This window comes from Salmo salar, chromosome ssa12 (assembly GCF_905237065.1).
Source record: "Salmo salar chromosome ssa12, Ssal_v3.1, whole genome shotgun sequence".
In the NCBI taxonomy this organism is placed as follows: domain Eukaryota; kingdom Metazoa; phylum Chordata; class Actinopteri; order Salmoniformes; family Salmonidae; genus Salmo; species Salmo salar.
In genome coordinates this window covers 91,303,621-91,320,575 of record NC_059453.1, presented here as the reverse complement: position 1 = coordinate 91,320,575, position 16,955 = coordinate 91,303,621, and the positions used below count along the sequence as shown (strand labels likewise).

Here is a 16,955-nt window from a genome sequence, read left to right as displayed (position 1 = left end):
AAGATATAAAGTATGTAGAAAAGATAATGGACCTATATATTTTTCAATAAGATCATCTTGGATTTTATTATAATGTTTGAGTCACTCAGATAACATAAGCCATGGCAAAATGTGTAAAATGTAAGGAATTTAGCTTTAAAACAGCAATATTCTGTCACTACGGCCAACATGAGGGCCTAAAAGTTTCGGTCAGCGACTACACCATTGGCCAAACCCCTGAGGAGAGAATTGAGAACCACTGATTAAGTCAACAGTTCTCAATTGACACAAGGCCATATGTGAGTGTTTCACAAGACACCATCACTGGCCATAGTCATAGATAATATGTAATGGTATGACACAACAGATTAGAACAACTGGAATGACACTGTCGTTTACGATCGCACAAAAAGAGCTGTGTGCAAACCACGACCTGCAAAATACTAATGAGCCACCATCCCTACATTTTAACTGTCACTATCACCTTTTGTGAATCGCAAAGAGCCATTAAAGGGCTCATTACGGTTCCACATAGAACCATCACCTTTCCCAAAGAACACTTGAGGAACACTCTTTTCTTAGTGTGCAGAGACTGAGAGACAGAGAGACAGAGACTGAGAGACAGAGACTGAGAGACAGAGAGACAGAGACCGAGAGACAGAAAGACAGAGACACAGAGACTGAGAGACAGAGAGACAGAGACTGAGAGACAGAGACTGAGAGACAGAGACCGAGAGACAGAAAGACAGAGACTGAGAGACAGAGACAGAAAGAGACATTGAGTGACAAAACAAATAGGTACCTGCCAAAATAAAGGAAACCCCAACATAGTGTCATAATAGGGCGTTGGGCCACCACGAGCCGCCAGAACAGCTTCAGTGCACCTTGGCATAGATTCTACAAGTGTCTGGAACTCTATTGGAGAGATGAGACACCATTCTTCCACCAGAAATTCCCTCATTTGGTGTTTTGTTGATGGAAAACGCTGTCTCAGGCACTGCTCCAGAATCTACCAGAAGTGTTCAACTGGGTTGAGATCTGGTGACTGAGACACACACACACACACACACACACACACACACACACACACACACACACACACACACACACACACACACACACACACACACACACACACACACACCCTTTAAACCCCCTGTGCTCCTTTGAGACCCCTCTTTCAAAGTCACTGAGATCTCTTCTTCTAGCCAAGGCAGCCAAAATAATGGGCACCTGGTCATTTCCACAGAGGAAGAGAAAGAAGGACAGAAGACAGACAGACTCTTCTTCCTGTAGTCAGGGTGTGGGACTGGGTCTGGTGAGGACAGCCTCTACTTCCTGTAGTCAGGGTGTGGGACTGGGTCTGGTGAGGACAGACTCTACTTCCTGTAGTCAGGGTGTGGGACTGGGTCTGGTGAGGACAGACTCTACTTCCTGTAGTCAGGGTGTGGGACTGGGTCTGGTGAGGACAGACTCTACTTCCTGTAGTCAGGGTGTGGGACTGGGTCTGGTGAGGACAGACTCTACTTCCTGTAGTCAGGGTGTGGGACTGGGTCTGGTGAGGACAGACTCTACTTCCTGTAGTCAGGGTGTGGGACTGGGTCTGGTGAGGACAGACTCTACTTCCTGTAGTCAGGGTGTGGGACTGGGTCTGGTGAGGACAGACTCTACTTCCTGTAGTCAGGGTGTGGGACTGGGTCTGGTGAGGACAGACTCTACTTCCTGTAGTCAGGGTGTGGGACTGGGTCTGGTGAGGACAGACTCTACTTCCTGTAGTCAGGGTGTGGGACTGGGTCTGGTGAGGACAGACTCTACTTCCTGTAGTCAGGGTGTGGGACTGGGTCTGGTGAGGACAGACTCTACTTCCTGTAGTCAGGGTGTGGGACTGGGTCTGGTGAGGACAGACTCTACTTCCTGTAGTCAGGGTGTGGGACTGGGTCTGGTGAGGACAGACTCTACTTCCTGTAGTCAGGGTGTGGGACTGGGTCTGGTGAGGACAGACTCTACTTCCTGTAGTCAGGGTGTGGGACTGGGTCTGGTGAGGACAGACTCTACTTCCTGTAGTCAGGGTGTGGGACTGGGTCTGGTGAGGACAGACTCTACTTCCTGTAGTCAGGGTGTGGGACTGGGTCTGGTGAGGACAGACTCTACTTCCTGTAGTCAGGGTGTGGGACTGGGTCTGGTGAGGACAGACTCTACTTCCTGTAGTCAGGGTGTGGGACTGGGTCTGGTGAGGACAGACTGTACTTCCTGTAGTCAGGGTGTGGGACTGGGTCTGGTGAGGACAGACTCTACTTCCTGTAGTCAGGGTGTGGGACTGGGTCTGGTGAGGACAGACTCTACTTCCTGTAGTCAGGGTGTGGGACTGGGTCTGGTGAGGACAGACTCTACTTCCTGTAGTCAGGGTGTGGGACTGGGTCTGGTGAGGACAGACTCTACTTCCTGTAGTCAGGGTGTGGGACTGGGTCTGGTGAGGACAGACTCTACTTCCTGTAGTCAGGGTGTGGGACTGGGTCTGGTGAGGACAGACTCTACTTCCTGTAGTCAGGGTGTGGGACTGGGTCTGGTGAGGACAGACTCTACTTCCTGTAGTCAGGGTGTGGGACTGGGTCTGGTGAGGACAGACTCTACTTCCTGTAGTCAGGGTGTGGGACTGGGTCTGGTGAGGACAGACTCTACTTCCTGTAGTCAGGGTGTGGGACTGGGTCTGGTGAGGACAGACTCTACTTCCTGTAGTCAGGGTGTGGGACTGGGTCTGGTGAGGACAGACTCTACTTCCTGTAGTCAGGGTGTGGGACTGGGTCTGGTGAGGACAGACTCTACTTCCTGTAGTCAGGGTGTGGGACTGGGTCTGGTGAGGACAGACTCTACTTCCTGTAGTCAGGGTGTGGGACTGGGTCTGGTGAGGACAGACTCTACTTCCTGTAGTCAGGGTGTGGGACTGGGTCTGGTGAGGACAGACTCTACTTCCTGTAGTCAGGGTGTGGGACTGGGTCTGGTGAGGACAGACTGTACTTCCTGTAGTCAGGGTGTGGGACTGGGTCTGGTGAGGACAGACTGTACTTCCTGTAGTCAGGGTGTGGGACTGGGTCTGGTGAGGACAGACTCTACTTCCTGTAGTCAGGGTGTGGGACTGGGTCTGGTGAGGACAGACTCTACTTCCTGTAGTCAGGGTGTGGGACTGGGTCTGGTGAGGACAGACTCTACTTCCTGTAGTCAGGGTGTGGGACTGGGTCTGGTGAGGACAGACTCTACTTCCTGTAGTCAGGGTGTGGGACTGGGTCTGGTGAGGACAGACTCTACTTCCTGTAGTCAGGGTGTGGGACTGGGTCTGGTGAGGACAGACTCTACTTCCTGTAGTCAGGGTGTGGGACTGGGTCTGGTGAGGACAGACTCTACTTCCTGTAGTCAGGGTGTGGGACTGGGTCTGGTGAGGACAGACTCTACTTCCTGTAGTCAGGGTGTGGGACTGGGTCTGGTGAGGACAGACTCTACTTCCTGTAGTCAGGGTGTGGGACTGGGTCTGGTGAGGACAGACTCTACTTCCTGTAGTCAGGGTGTGGGACTGGGTCTGGTGAGGACAGACTCTACTTCCTGTAGTCAGGGTGTGGGACTGGGTCTGGTGAGGACAGACTCTACTTCCTGTAGTCAGGGTGTGGGACTGGGTCTGGTGAGGACAGACTCTACTTCCTGTAGTCAGGGTGTGGGACTGGGTCTGGTGAGGACAGACTCTACTTCCTGTAGTCAGGGTGTGGGACTGGGTCTGGTGAGGACAGACTCTACTTCCTGTAGTCAGGGTGTGGGACTGGGTCTGGTGAGGACAGACTCTACTTCCTGTAGTCAGGGTGTGGGACTGGGTCTGGTGAGGACAGACTCTACTTCCTGTAGTCAGGGTGTGGGACTGGGTCTGGTGAGGACAGACTCTACTTCCTGTAGTCAGGGTGTGGGACTGGGTCTGGTGAGGACAGACTCTACTTCCTGTAGTCAGGGTGTGGGACTGGGTCTGGTGAGGACAGACTCTACTTCCTGTAGTCAGGGTGTGGGACTGGGTCTGGTGAGGACAGACTCTACTTCCTGTAGTCAGGGTGTGGGACTGGGTCTGGTGAGGACAGACTCTACTTCCTGTAGTCAGGGTGTGGGACTGGGTCTGGTGAGGACAGACTCTACTTCCTGTAGTCAGGGTGTGGGACTGGGTCTGGTGAGGACAGACTCTACTTCCTGTAGTCAGGGTGTGGGACTGGGTCTGGTGAGGACAGACTCTACTTCCTGTAGTCAGGGTGTGGGACTGGGTCTGGTGAGGACAGACTCTACTTCCTGTAGTCAGGGTGTGGGACTGGGTCTGGTGAGGACAGACTCTACTTCCTGTAGTCAGGGTGTGGGACTGGGTCTGGTGAGGACAGACTGTACTTCCTGTAGTCAGGGTGTGGGACTGGGTCTGGTGAGGACAGACTCTACTTCCTGTAGTCAGGGTGTGGGACTGGGTCTGGTGAGGACAGACTCTACTTCCTGTAGTCAGGGTGTGGGACTGGGTCTGGTGAGGACAGACTCTACTTCCTGTAGTCAGGGTGTGGGACTGGGTCTGGTGAGGACAGACTCTACTTCCTGTAGTCAGGGTGTGGGACTGGGTCTGGTGAGGACAGACTCTACTTCCTGTAGTCAGGGTGTGGGACTGGGTCTGGTGAGGACAGACTCTACTTCCTGTAGTCAGGGTGTAGGACTGGGTCTGGTGAGGACAGACTGTACTTCCTGTAGTCAGGGTGTGGGACTGGGTCTGGTGAGGACAGACTCTACTTCCTGTAGTCAGGGTGTGGGACTGGGTCTGGTGAGGACAGACTCTACTTCCTGTAGTCAGGGTGTGGGACTGGGTCTGGTGAGGACAGACTCTACTTCCTGTAGTCAGGGTGTGGGACTGGGTCTGGTGAGGACAGACTCTACTTCCTGTAGTCAGGGTGTGGGACTGGGTCTGGTGAGGACAGACTCTACTTCCTGTAGTCAGGGTGTGGGACTGGGTCTGGTGAGGACAGACTCTACTTCCTGTAGTCAGGGTGTGGGACTGGGTCTGGTGAGGACAGACTCTACTTCCTGTAGTCAGGGTGTGGGACTGGGTCTGGTGAGGACAGACTGTACTTCCTGTAGTCAGGGTGTGGGACTGGGTCTGGTGAGGTCTGTTCAAGAATCAGAAGCTCTGCCAGCCAACTCCCTCCCTGATCTGTCTCTGGATCCTTATCTCTCTGCTGTGACACGCAATGTGGTAACCAGCAGCCGAGGAGTGTGCATGTGTGTGTGTGTACATGAGGCTCCTTCCAATTCAACTGCATGGAAGTCGGAAATAATTGTTCCAGCAATAAAATGTAATAGCTTATCACATAAAAGCTGTGGAAATGAAGTGGACTGTGTATTAATTAACTTCTCGCCTTCTCTACGGAGTTAAACTGGAGGTTAAACTGGAGTGTGTGTTTACATGAAGTAGGTGGAGATGAAGAGAGAAGAGGACAGAACCTCAGAACATCCGAGTGTTCTAATGACGGAACCCAAACGCACGGTGGCCATGGCAACCAGAGTAAATAATAAACAGCGCCTGCCCTTCTCTTTCAGTCTTCAGAGAGGAGGACGACACCGTGTGAGTCATCATTCCATGAGAGAACACACACAGACACACACTTGCATGCACACACACACACACACACACACACACACACACACACACACACACTCAATCACGCACACCCGTACAAACGCACACAGACACATGCACACACACATGCACGCACGTTCCAAGATTTGAGGTATAATCTTTACATCTGCCTGTCAATGTGAATGACGTACTGACGAATGAAAACAGCATTTAAAACACAGACCTCTTGAGATATGAAGGGATAAGGACTTATGGTTAAACTACAAATATGAATCCAATTCAATTATTTAGATTTGTTTGTTTACCTCACTTGAATGTAAAACAAAAAATATGTACACATTAAATGAGATTGAAATGAAGCCATGGAGGCCTAAAGTGAGGGAAAAAAGTATTTGATCCCCTGCTGGTTTTGTACGTTTGCCCACTGACAAAGAAATGATCAGTCTATAATTTTAATGGTAAGTTTATTTGAACAGTGAGAGACAGAATAACAACAGAAAAACGCATGTCAAAAATGTTATTAATTGATTTGAATTTTAATGAGGGAAATAAGTATTTGACCCCTCTGCAAAACATGACTTAGTACTTGGTGGCAAAACCCTTGTTGGCAATCACAGAGGTCAGACGTTTCTTGTAGATGGCCATGATCATTGCAACTCCACGTGGTGAGATCTTGCATGGAGCCCCAGGCCGAGGGAGATTGACAGTTCTATTGTGTTTCTTCCATTTGCGAATAATCGCACCAACTGTTGTCACCTTCTCACCAAGCTGCTTGGCGATGGTCTTGTAGCCCATTCCAGCCTTGTGTAGGTCTACAATCTTGTCCCTGACATCCTTGGAGAGCTCTTTGGTCTTGGCCATGGTGGAGAGTTTGGAATCTGATTGATTGCTTCTGTGGACAGGTGTCTTTTATACAGGTAACAAGCTGAGATTAGGAGCACTCCCTTTAAGAGACCCCCCCCCATACATCCGCTAACTATAATATGTAGTCTGTAGACCCTGTTCAGTACCAGGACCTAAGATAACACAACAGGAAATGAGCACAGATCACTGTGGCATACGACTCCAGTGTGTGTGTGTCTCTCTCTCTGTGTGTGTGTGTGTGTGTGTGTGTGTGTTTGTGTGTTTGTGTGTGTGTGTCCTCACCTGTTTCCCATTACCACCCGCTTTATTTTTAATATCTACCACATGAGACGTCAGTAGCCTGACTCCCTCCTTCTCTCTCTCTCCCTCCCTTCGTCTCCCGGTTCGCCACCATCATTTGAAGGCCTAGTGAATCAGAGAGAGAAGAGATGGATCCCTCTGTTACTGTCAGCAGCTCTCCTCTTCTCCCTCTTTACGTCGCTCTCTCTCCTTACCCTCTCTCGCCATCCCCCATCTCTCTCCCTCCCTCCATTTCTCTCCATCCCCCTCTCTCTCTCCCAATCCTTCTCCCTCTTTACCTCTCTCTCTCCCTCCCACCATCTCTCTCCACCCCCTTCTCTCTCAATCCTTCTCCCTCCATCTCTCTCCATCCCCTCTCTCTCTTTCACTTCTTCTTCCTCTTTACCTCTATCTCTCTCCCTCCCTCCATCTCTCTCCACCCTCTCTCTCGCTCTCTCTCTCCCTCCCTCCCTCCATCTCTCATCCATCTCTCTCTCTCTCTACACCACACATGTGCATACCAAACATCCATACACAAACATACCCACATACACAGGCAACACCCCCCAGGCTGTGAACACACACGTGTCCCAAAGACACACACACACACACTTTAGGCTTCCTCTGCTCTGAACTACATGGAAATCATTATGTTTGAGAGAGGAACTACTTATTTGCATCAATACACATTATTCTAAAATATTATTATTCTTTATTTTATTTAAAAAAAATGCAATTTCATTTTTCAAGACATTTATCTGCACCATTCATCCAGCAGTGAAAACAGATATTTCCCATGAACATTCCCCATTCCATTCTGTGTGACCCGCTGTGAATGCCATTGAACCTTCTAAAATGCCTAATGCCGTTGTCCGTTAACCAACTACGTAGTAAAGTCAAGCTCCTCCCCTACTCCTATCCTCCTTGTCTCCCCTATATGAAGTAGATAATAAACAAAAGTGAAATAAACAATACCATTAAACAGTACACATTACACTCACAGAAGTTCCAAAATAATAAAGACATTTTAAATGTAATATTATTTCTACAGTGTTGTAACGATGTGCAAATAGTTAAAGTACAAAAGGGAAAATAAATAAACATAAATATGAGTTGTATTTACAATGGTGTTTGTTCTTCACATGGTTGACCTTTTCTTGTGGCAACAGGTCACAAATGCTGCTGCTGTGATGGCAGATAGATACGGGAGTTTATCAAAAGTGAGTTTGTTTTCAAATTCTTTGTGGATCTGTGTAATCTGAGGGAAATACGTATCTCTAATATGAGGTTAGGAAGTGCAGCTCAGTTTCCACCTCATTTTGTGGTCAGTGTGCACATAGCCTATACGGCGGCCTTTCTCAATAGCAAGGCTATGCTCACTGAGTCTGTACATAGTCAAGGATTTCCTTTAGTTTGGGTCAGTCACAGTGGTCAGGTATTCTGCCACTGTGTACTCTCTGTTTAGGGCCAAATAGCATTCTAGTTTGCTCTGTTTTATTGTAAATTCTTTCCAATGTGTCAAGTAATTATCTTTTTGTTTTCTCATGATTTGGTTTGGTCTAATTGTGTTGCTGTCCTGGGGCTCTGTGGGGTCTGTTTGTGTTTGTGAACAGAGCCCCAGGACCAGCTTGCTTAGGGGACTCTTCTCCAGGTTCATCTCTCTGTAGGCGATGGCTTTGTTATGGAAGGTTTGGGAATCGCTTCCTTTTAGGTGGTTGTAGAATTTAACGTCTCTTTTCTGGGTTTTGATCATTAGCGGGTATCGGCCTAATTCTGCTCTTCATTATTTGGTGTTTTACGTTTATTTATTTATTTTTATTATTTTTTTCACCTTTATTTAACCAGGTAAGCTAGTGGAGAACAAGTTCTCATTTACAACTGTGACCTGGCCAAGATAAAGCAAATCAGTACGACAGAAACAACAACACAGAGTTACACATGGAATAAACAAGCGTACAGTCAATAGCACAATAGAAAGAAAAGAAAGTCTATATACAGTGTGTGCAAATGGCCTGAGGAGGTAAGGCAATAAATAGGCCATAGTAGCGAAGTAACTGCAATTTAGCAAATGAACACTGGAGTGATAGATGAGCAGATGATGATGTGCAAGTAGATATACTGGTGTGCAAATGAGCAGAAAAGTAAATAAAAACAATATGGGGATGAGGTAGGTAGATTGGGTGGACTATTTACAGACGGGCTATGTACAGCTGCAGCGATTGGTTAGCTGCTCAGGCAGCTGATGTACACTGAGGATATTTTGGCAGAATTCTGCATGCAAAGTCTCAATTTGGTGTTTGTCCCATTTTGTGAATTCTTGGTTGGTGAGCGGAACCCAGACCTCACAACCATAAAGGGCAATGGGTTCTATAACTGATTCAAGTATTTTTGGCCTGATCCTAATTGGTATGTTGAATTTTATGTTCCTTTTAATGGCATAGAAGGCACTTCTTGCCTTGTCTCTCAGATCGTTCACAGCTTTGTGGAAGTTACCTGTGGCGCTGATGTTTAGGCCGAGTTATGTATAGTTTTTTGTGTGCTCTAGTAATTTGGGAAAGGAAAGGGGGATACCTAGTCACTTGTATAAGTGAATGCCTTCAACTGAAATGTGTCTTCTGCTTTTAACCCAACCCCTCTGAATCAGAGAGGTGCGAGGGTCTGTCATAATCGACATCCTCGTCTTCAGCACCCGGGGAACAGTGGGTTAATTACCTCTACGGGATCGGTGTGCCCCCCGCGGGACGGTTGAGCTAACGTAGGCTAATGTGATTAGCATGAGGTTGTAAGTAATTTAAAAAATCCTAGGACATAGACATATCTGAAATTCTTGTTAATCTAACTGCATTGTCCAATTTACAGTAGCTATTACAGTGAAATAATACCATGCTATTGTTTGAGGAGAGTGAACAATTATGAACTTGGAAATGTATTAATAAACCAATTAGGCACATTTGGGCAGTCTTGGTAGAACATTCTGAACAGATATGCAATGGTTCATTGGATCAGTCTAATACTTTGCACATACACTGCTGCCATCTAGTGGCCAAAATCTAAATTGCACCTGGGCTGGAGTAATACATTATGGCCTTTCTCTTGCATTTCAAAGACGATGGTACAAAAAAAACGCATGTTTTTTTCTTCGTATTATCTTTTACCAGATCGAATGTGTTATATTCTCCTACATTAATTTCACATTTCCACGCAGGTGGCAGCGGGAGGAGGTAGGGAACTGGTCTGTCTGCCCAATATAAAAGATCAAAACTGGCGGAGGAATAAAAATAGCATAAATAGGAAAGTATACCAGTTTCATTTTAGGACCAGGATGTTGACAATTGTGCCATACAGATTGCAAAATAGTTGGGAAGAGATTTTTGATGTACCTATTCCATGGTACAGGGTGTATGAGTTGATATATAAAACAACACAAGATTCAAGACTTCGTGCTTTTCAGATAAAATTATTATATAGAATTCTTTCCACCAACAAAATGTTGAATATTTGGGGCATAAAATCAACGAAGCTCTGCAGATTTTGTTGTGAGGATACAGAATCAATAGACCATTTATTTTGGTATTGCCCTCAGGTAGCCTGTTTCTGGTCTCAGGTTCAGGAATGGCTGAAAATGCATAGAATTGATCTAAAATTGACCCTAGAAATAGTACTGTTAGGAGATCTGGAGAGACCGGCTCAGTCAATTACTAATTTACTAATACTCTTAGTAAAAGTATTTATCTTCAACTCGCAATCTGTGGATTCTATTCGATTATATAGATTGAAATTGTACGTTAAATCTCACAGCATATTTGAAAGATATGTCTTGCGTAGAAACCCGAAGTGGGTGGCCAGCAGAGATAGATAGGGACGGGCTGAGGGAAGCTGAGGGTTGGTATGTGGAATTGGAGACAAGTGGGAGTGGAGTTGCTGTATTAGAGATAGAATGATGATCAAAGATAAACGTTTTGGGTTTTTTTTTAAGTCAAAATAAAACTTACTAAAAAATAAAAACTACATTTGAATGACGCTAAGGGGCAGTGTTTTTACAACTAATGCCGGGTTTGCCTGAGGCTGATGCCGTGCAGGTGTTTGTACACATGCATATACACACACTCATTCAAATAAACACATACACGAACACACACATACATGTAATAGTGCCAGACATGCACACAAACATATACAGTTGACATTGCTGTTATTGCTGGGGGTTTTTGCATTGTTGTTTGCTGTTTTCTTCTGTCTCCTTTTTTCTCTTTAGTTCATTCTCTTGGTTGTTGGTGGATTGGGGGGGTTCTTGGAGGTGGGGAACGGAATTAATTGTATTTTTTATTTTTCTTCCTGGGGACTGTGGGAGGGGTCTTGAATGGTTGAGGGACAGCTATACGTAGCACACAGGAGGACATTTTTCTCTGTTGAGATCATTTCATTTTGAATTTCTAGACAAATATAAAATGTTCCTGTTTAGATTAATTTAATAGAGTGGGTTAGGCCTGCTCTATACGAAATTAGCATACCCTCTGAGTCCCTTCAACTGTTTCACACCTGGTAGTTTGGTGGATGGGACTACCAGCTCTCTGTAACCTAGAGGGCAACCAGTGGGTCCATCTCCTCTATACCATGCTTCTTGTAGGATGACACTGTCTGCATTTCCGATTTCTTCGGTGAAGTCTGGGTTCCTGCTCTTTAGGCTAAAGGCAGATGACCTCAGGCCTTTGGATATTATTTTCCTCCCCCCTCCCACTCCTTCCCTCCCTCCTTCTCTCCCCCCTCCACCTGAGGCAAACTAACGACACAAGCGTCTGTCATCAAGGTTTTATGGTGAAGATGTTTATATGATGAGTTAGTATGCAGATGATCTTTGCACGTGAAGATGAGTAGGTATTCAAGGAATGTGATCAATGACTTGGTCATTATATCAAAGCAAGCAAAACAAAGTAGAACAACAACTTTCCATTGATTGACAGGAGGCATTCAATGAGATAGAAAAAGAGAAAGACAGAGAGAGACATAGAGAACAAGACAGAGAGAGGAACAGACTGACTGAACAACAGTGATAAGATTTATGAACAGCAACACCACAGGGCAAAACATCTGACAGTCTGAATGTCAAAACCCCCACGAAAGAGAATAAATGAACAGAATAAAATAAAACTTTCTTCCCTTATGTTTCCTCATATCCTCACAGAAATGGGAGATAAAAAAGATGAAGGGAGAAAGGGAAGGTTTAATGGGATAAAGAAAGTGAGAGGGGTCCATCTCATTGTGTGTGAGTGTCTGCATGCACAGAAGTTTATCCCCTGGTGTTTCCGCTGCAGCCAGTCCCAGTCCCAGTCCCAGTCCCTCTCTGCACCACACACCGCTCCCTGTAGCTGCCCAGTGCTGCAGCAGTTCTGAAGGCCCAGGGGCCGGGGACAGACAGACAGACAGCTGATTGTTTCAGGTTCACAGGGTGTGAAAGGGCCTCTGATCCCAGTGAGGGTGGTCCCTCTCTCTCTCTCTGTCTCTCTCAGAGGTGGGAGGAGCGATGGGACCAATGCCGTGAGTCACGTGTTCCACGCTAAGCAGACCAAAATGGAATCTGCTGTACAAAAACACACCACTTGTTGCAGTCTGCTTGTTCTGCCTAGAAGTGGTCTGCTCTGGTCTAGTCTAGTGTAGTCTGGTCTGCTCTGGTCTAGTCTAGTGTAGTCTGGTCTGGTGTAGTCTGGTCTAGTCTGGTCTAGTCTGGTCTAGTGTAGTCTGGTCTAGTGTAGTCTGGTCTAGTGTAGGCTAGTTTAGTCTAGTGTAGTCTGGTCTAGTCTAGTGTAGTCTGGTCTGCTCTGGTCTAGTCTAGTGTAGTCTGGTCTGGTATAGTCTGGTGTAGTCTGGTGTAGTCTGGTCTGGTCTAGTCTGGTCTAGTGTAGTCTGGTCTAGTGTAGTCAGGTCTAGTCTGGTCTGGTGTAGTCTGGTCTGGTGTAGTCCGGTCTGGTCTGGTGTAGTCCGGTCTGGTGTAGTCCGGTCTGGTGTAGTCTGGTCTAGTCTAGTCTTGTGTAGTCTGGTGTAGTCTGGTCTAGTCTAGTCTGGTCTAGTCTGGTCTAGTCTTGTGTAGTCTGGTGTAGTCTAGTCTGGTCTGGTGTAGTCCGGTCTGGTGTAGTCTGGTGTAGTCTGGTCTGGTGTAGTCTGGTGTAGTCTGGTCTGGTGTAGTCCGGTCTGGTCTGGTGTAGTCTGGTCTGGTGTAGTCTGGTCTGGTGTAGTCTGGTCTGGTGTAGTCCGGTCTGGTGTAGTCTGGTCTGGTGTAGTCTGGTCTGGTGTAGTCTGGTGTAGTCTGGTGTAGTCTGGTCTGGTGTAGTCTGGTCTGGTGTAGTCCGGTCTGGTCTGGTGTAGTCTGGTCTGGTGTAGTCCGGTCTGGTGTAGTCTGGTCTGGTCTGGTGTAGTCTGGTCTAGTCTGGTGTAGTCTGGTCTAGTCTGGTGTAGTCTGGTCTGGTGTAGTCTGGTCTGGTGTAGTCCGGTCTGGTCTGGTGTAGTCCGGTCTGGTGTAGTCTGGTCTGGTGTAGTCTGGTCTAGTCTAGTCTGGTGTAGTCTGGTCTGGTGTAGTCCGGTCTGGTGTAGTCTGGTCTGGTGTAGTCTGGTCTAGTCTAGTCTGGTGTAGTCTGGTCTGGTGTAGTCCGGTCTGGTGTAGTCTGGTTTGGTGTAGTCTGGTCTAGTCTAGTCTGGTGTAGTCTGGTCTGGTGTAGTCCGGTCTGGTGTAGTCCGGTCTGGTGTAGTCTGGTCTGGTGTAGTCTGGTCTAGTCTAGTCTGGTGTAGTCTGGTCTGGTGTAGTCCGGTCTGGTGTAGTCTGGTCTGGTGTAGTCTGGTCTAGTCTAGTCTGGTGTAGTCTGGTCTGGTGTAGTCCGGTCTGGTGTAGTCTGGTCTGGTGTAGTCTGGTCTGGTGTAGTCCGGTCTGGTGTAGTCTGGTCTGGTGTAGTCTGGTCTAGTCTAGTCTGGACTACTGTGTGTTCTCTGCAATGCTAACTGCCCGCATCCAAAAGCGTGTTTCTTTTACGTCTTTGCTTTAGCCTTGAGTACCGGTATTCGCTTTGATTATATATTTTTTGGTTTATTTTTAGGAAGACCTATGGTGACTTCCAGAATAACACAGTCCCCAGAGTGTGTCTAAGTCCGCTCTACGCTCCCTGTTGAAAACTCCAATCATAATTCAAGACCCGTTCCCAACGTTTACATAAACAATGAACCGGTTAAGTCACAATATGTGTGTTGATAATAATTAGGTTTATAACAAGATTCTAATCTATATTGATGATCAAACCATTTATGAATGATAATACAGTATTTATTTTTTTATTCAACCTTTATTTAATGTGTTCTTAACTTAGCTGTCTGGTTAAATAAAAAGGTTAAATAGATAGATAGATAAACTCTGAGGTAAATGAGAAAACAAACGTCATCTTGATTGTGATAAAACATTCTGGTCTGAGAGGCAGCTATCAGCATAAAGAGGAAAATAGTTCCTTCCTGTATGCTTTATCTGTTTAGGCCCTGTCCTAACGGGGAGCCTTTTGGCCGTAACACAGGGCTATTACACTGATAAATACCAGGGGGGGAAGAAGATCCCCTGCAGAGGTTTTCACACCAACCAGACCACAGACCAGTCATGGGACAAGTGAAAATACCTCCTGTCCTCTTTTCTTCTCTTCTTTCCTCTCATCTTGCCTTTTCTCTCCATCTATCCCCTCTTCTCCTCTCTAAATCTCAAGCCCTTTACATTTCTCTAATAGTAATAATGTCCCATCTTGTCCCATAAAGTCAGGAGATTGTTCTTGTTAAGTTGCAGGGTCAGTAAAACCTCCAGTCCAGGATGACAGTCTATATGCAAGTACACATATTTTTTCCTGACCGTGTGACCAGAACAGGAAAACATCAATGCCCTTAAGCATAGATGTTGAATTATATTGTGACAGTGTTGTGGAGTGTGTTGATTACCACATTTATTTTGGCTGTTGAGCTCAATCTGGATTTGACAAACCCTCAACACTAGTCTAATGTTGTCTAATGGTCTTAATCTGACCGCATTAGCAGATTAACTTTTAAAACCTATTTAAGAGTAATTACTGATAACAAGTGTTACGTGTGATTTCATATTAGCGGTTTGCGCCATTTTCTCAAAAGACAGACAGAATGAAAGAAAGAAAAAACACATTTCAAAGACAAGACCACTCTAAAGGACTTGGCTTATGAAATAAGCCTACATATCTCATCAACTTCGACAATAAATGCATTATTTTTCAAGTAACTTTCTTCACCTCTGAGTAGGCTATTTTTCGTATGAAAATAAAACATTTACTGGGCCATCTTTCACTTTTCAAACTCACCTTAGAATCCTGTGGTAGGCTACAATAATGATTTCGTTTTGCTGTGGGTGTCCTGACATAAGCACATTTGGAAAAGATATTGGCACCTGAAGTATTTCAGGTTACAAGAAACAGCTGTTCTCAAGCGCCACCACGACCCTCTCTATGTAATTCTGTAAAGCCGACATAGAGACACACAGCCAGGCGAGGAGCTGCAGAAGGCCAGGCCGATGGCTCCGATGGCTTTTGAGTGTGTGTGGCTGTGGCACAGGCCGAATATAGAGGATGGAAACCTCAACTACCACATATTATGTTTGGGTGGTGGTGGGAGACGTGCAATTCCAATATTCTCGACAGTGATTTCTTTTTGTTGTTGTTGCTTTACGCTCGTGCCAAGCGCGTCATCAGCACGAGAAGCAACATCTCCCTGACGCAAAGACCAACTCCAAGACCTGCATTGATTCTTAAAAGGCTATCAAAACTTTAAGATAGAATTTACAAGTTCCGAAAAGAAGAGAAGGCGAGTTGGGAATGTCCAAAGATTTAAAAAAAAAATTAAAAAACGAGAGGCATTCTTCAATAGTCTAAATAAGGTATTGAAATGCACAGTGTACTGAAGATGTTTAAGATGTTCTCCACTGAAAGCAATAGCCTATAATCAATCAATTTAAATAACTTAAGCCACTGAATTTGGCTAACATTGAGCATTTTGTTTATTCAATGTAAACACTGCACGCACCGCCATCACCTATTAGATTGAATATCCCATTTCGACCATCATCCCCGAAGTGACACCAATCTGACAATAGCTATAATATACTCAACATGACATATTACATGACTGCTAAATCCAAATTGAACTGGCATATAAACAAACACACTTTTAGCACCACTATTAGGCCTAAATTCAAAAATCTCTTCTATCAACGACTTTAGCTTACTTGGAATTAGAAACAGAATAGGATAAAGCAAAGCAAGTGTACCTTCGATGAAAAGTTGATGAAGTCTGCATCAGTTTGTTGACTTGATCCTCAGGGCTTTGGGACTTTTGGAAGTTCGGTGGCTGAACTCGCGACCGTCCCGCTGGGGGTTCGACAATTTCCAATCTCTCTATCTGCGTTCTTCTGGCACACAGATGGGTCAGCCGGAATGAACCTGTATCTTCTCTCTTCTATTCCACCTCCCGTGTTCAAACCACGTCTTTATCCACTTTTTTTAGGAGCTTCTTTCCATAGTTTTCTTTATTCACAAAATTCACGAAATCAGTGTGCAGGACAACATTGAACGAACCCCATTTTAGGAAACCAAAGATCCGTAAACCCGAAGTTGGCTGCTCAGTCAATGGGGGAACGCTAGACCTCTCTTCTCCTCCCCACTCCCTCACCCCCTCCCTCCCTCACTTTTTTCAAAGTCTGTGGACCACCCCGAAACAGGAAGTTCACTTTTTGTTTTTGTTGAGAGAAAAAAAGCCCATGCTGTCTGGTTGGTGGAGTTTTCTTAGTGGAGTAGTTAACAGTTTCTTCCACTGGCTGAAGACCTTCAAATGCACTCCAACAGAATAAATCATCTGTTAAAACAGATAATAATAGAAAAATAATCATTACATAACAAGAACATGTTACTGTAAATGTTAATCATAATTCACTATCATATGCATCATATGAAAATTATCTGTCATATGGTGGTCAGAAAATTCTACGGGGTCTCATTTGACTTTTATTTATAAAACTTGTAGAAATGTTTGAACTTTTTCTTTCTTGGGGCAGCAGCATATGTGGCACTAGGGATATTGGTTGCTGAATGTAATAGGCCTTAGTGGAATTCAAGGTAGTCTACACCGCAAAACCTGGACTGGAGACAGGCCACCACGTCCT

The 16,955-nt window shown here is 45.8% G+C and overlaps 1 protein-coding gene across 2 annotated transcripts in view; it reads right to left on the bottom strand.

The window, feature by feature from the left end:
- The window catches only part of gli1 (GLI family zinc finger 1), a 141,769-nt gene extending 125,274 nt beyond the window's left edge, over positions 1-16,495 (bottom strand). Inside the window, exon 1 of one of the 2 annotated variants that reach the window (XM_045691922.1) lies at positions 16,065-16,495. The gene's annotated coding sequence lies outside the window, so the exon portion shown is untranslated. The remainder of the gene's footprint in view (positions 1-16,064) is intronic. The other variant, XM_045691921.1, reaches the window with a different exon arrangement.
- Positions 16,496-16,955: the final 460 nt, after the last annotated feature.